Raw genomic sequence first — 3,361 nt, 5'->3', positions numbered from 1 at the left:
ATTTATTTTTTCAAATCCAATGAATCAACCATTAAATTTGTAAATTTATGTGGATCTCACACAAATTTAATGTTACATTCATCCATTAACTGCACGAAGATGGTTGAAGAGTGAATTTTATCATTTTCTATAAAAAAAATATTTACAATTTTCAGTACTATACACCAAACGCCAATAAATATTTTCAAAGGGAAATGCTTTCTTGAAAAATAATTTTCTTAAAAATAATTTTCTTAAAAATAATTTTCAACAAAAAATACGAAATATAAATACTCTTTCTAGTCCTAACTCCTAAGAAAGATCAATGCCTCCCAAGGCTAAGAACGTACGCGTTACTGCCATATCTATAGCTCTTTGCATTTGCCATTGAAAAATTTACGCTAACCAAATTTAAAATTATTTTTGGAAACATGTATTAAGCTGTTTCCAGATTTTAGTTTTTTGGTGTTTTTCATTTTCATAACTTGTTTTAGTTTTTAAAACTGTTTGCCAAATGCACATCACCAGTATTATAGAAACGTATTTTGCAGTTTTTCTGTTTCCAAAAAAATTTGGTAGCATTTATCTTTGCCATTTGCACCATTTTATTACCATCTTAATTGGTAGGTATATATATGGCATATATCCATTCCTAAAAGAATAGATTTTTTCTCTAAATTGGATTGTAAGAAAATTTTTCTATTCTAGTATTTAAAAGTGTCATGTGTCTCTTAATACATGAGACGGCATGTGTTTTTTTTTTTTTTTTTCTTAATATTATTATTATTATTATATGTACTTCTCATATATTTTTTTACTACCACTAATTAAAACATTATGCGATGATGACAGGCCAGTTGTAAGCACACATGAGGTCCGTTTGGCATTGGCATGCTGTTACTATTTAGTTCCAAGTTTGTAACACCCCGGTCCCATATTGGGAAGATGAGAAGAAGCCCACATTGAGTGGGTAATTTATAGAGATAGTCATGGGTGCTAAGTCCCACATTGCCTAGTTACTAGGTGAAACTGGGCTTTATAATGAATTCTAGGGAAGCTCTAAATTGACTAGTCCTTTTGGGGTAATAGCGCAGATGTGACTAGCGCTTTTTCCTGGGCCATTACAAATGGTATCAGAGCCACCTAGTAACGCCAGGTCATGTGGTATTGGAGCACTGCATGACGTGGACCTGACGAGGACGTCAGGAGTTTAAGAGGGGGAGTTTGAGTTTGTAACACCCCGGTCCCATATTGGGAAGATGAGAAGAAGCCCACATTGAGTAGGTAATTTATAAAGATAGTCATGGGTGCTAAGTCCCACATTGCCTAGTTACTAGGTGAAACTGGGCTTTATAATGAATTCTAGGGAAGCTCCAAATTGACTAGTCCTTTTGGGGTAATAGCGCAGATGTGGCTAGCGCTTTTTCCTGGGCCATTACAAAGTTACTATAGCAAAAATTGATTGATGTATATATATATATATATATATATATAGTATTAAAAAATGAAAAAAAAAATTGTTTCAGTGTTATTTTTTTATTTGAATTGTAATAAAAAAGAATTCATATGATATAACAAATAAGAATATTGAGAGTTGAATGTTTTTTTTTTATGAATGGTGATTGAATGTTGGCAAACGGTGCCGTGAGACTTCGAGCTAGTGCTCATGAGAAGTATATAACACTTTTTTTATTTTTTCTCAAGGTCGCTAATGTAATTGTTGTGTATTTCAATTTATTTATAGAGTCAATGCTCCATTCAAACTATCAAAATTTGTGACTATCTCTAAGGCAACAGAAAGGCAAATAATCTTAAAATTTTTAATAACAGAAAAATTTTCTTATAAATTAAAACATAAAAATTTAAAATTTAAAAACTAAAAACTAAAAATTAAACAAAAAAGACTTCGGCAACTATCTTTAGTTGGCCGAGGGGTGGCCAAACCACGTTCAAATGGCCAAGGAATTATTCAGCAGCCCCCTTCCACTATATCTGGATGGCCAATCCACCTTATGGCCATTGAAAGTAATTCGGCCACCTCTCAATTTTTATTTTTCAATTGATTGGGGTGGCCACAAAACATCTCAAATAACAATGAGAGTGGCTCACTCTAAAAAAAACATATGGCCAACAGAGAGTGCCCGATCCACTACTTAGTTATTTGAGGTATTGCAGCTACATGTTAAATGTCATTGGCCCACAAAAAGGCGCCTCCAAAAAAACATAATAATAAATAAATAATAAAAAAAAGTTTATCAAATATACACAATATTTGATAACGTGACGTGAAGCAGAAGACTTGGAAATTTAATCAAAAAGGCCCCGCCACACAATGGATAATGACTTTAGAATTTTTGTAGCTGGACATTTCTAAATGAACTACTTTTCAGCGAAGCTTGGCGTGCTTCTTGGTTTAGAAAAAATAAGGGTGGCCGAATCACTTCAAATGACTATGATGGTGGAGATAAGGCGAAGAAAAAATGGTTGAAGGTAACTCAGCTACATGTTAGGTACTTAAATTGCCACGTGCCCGGTGATAATGAGACACTTTAAAAATAAAAAATAAAGAATAAAAAACCTATGAAATGCACGCAGTAGCTTTCTTATCGTGAAACATAAGACTTGGAAATGGGACCAAAAAAGGCCCACTTCAAGGGATTAAACTTTGGACATTTCAATATGAGCAGCTTTTGAGCAAAAAGCTTGGCGTGCTACTTTGGTTTGGAAAAAAATGGAGACTTACTTGTCAGTCATAAATGCATTGAATTTGAGTGTGGAAATTTATATGTATCACATCGCAACTTGCTTCTAAATTCATGCAAATTTATATCCATCACATCGCAATTTGAGGGGTTAGCCCAAGGGGGCAGCTGAACCACTCTCTTGGGCCCTGGGGGTGGTTCGGCCACCCCCAGGCCAAATGGGGTAGCCGGCCACTCCCTATGGAGTGGTTCGGCCATCCTAGCATATTTCTTTTTTTCTTTTTTTGGGAGGTGGTTCAGCCACACCCTAGGGCCAAACCCTCAAATTTGTTTTTGAGGGTTTGGCCCAAGGGGGCGGTTTGGTTCGGCCACCCCCAGACGGCCGGCCTGGGGGTGGCCGAACCACCCCCTGGCCAAACCCCTGGGGTTGGTTCGGCCACCCCAACATATTTCTTCTTTTTTTTTTTTTTTTCTTTTTTTTCTTTTTGGTTTTTTGTATTTTGTATTTTGTATTTTTTTTAAAAAAAAAAAAAAAAAATGTGATCGGAGTAACAATTTGAAAGAAGAAAGTCAGAATAGTCGAATTGCAACAATTTAAAACTTTGGGGGAGTCAAGTGTCACGTTTTAAACATTTGAAGTAAAAATGCAAATGAGAGAATAGTCCCCCCCCTTTTTTTGA

The sequence above is a fragment of the Corylus avellana genome, chromosome ca4, assembly GCF_901000735.1.
Source record: "Corylus avellana chromosome ca4, CavTom2PMs-1.0".
NCBI classification, from domain to species: Eukaryota; Viridiplantae; Streptophyta; class Magnoliopsida; order Fagales; family Betulaceae; genus Corylus; species Corylus avellana.
Note: the sequence above shows the minus strand (reverse complement) of the source record.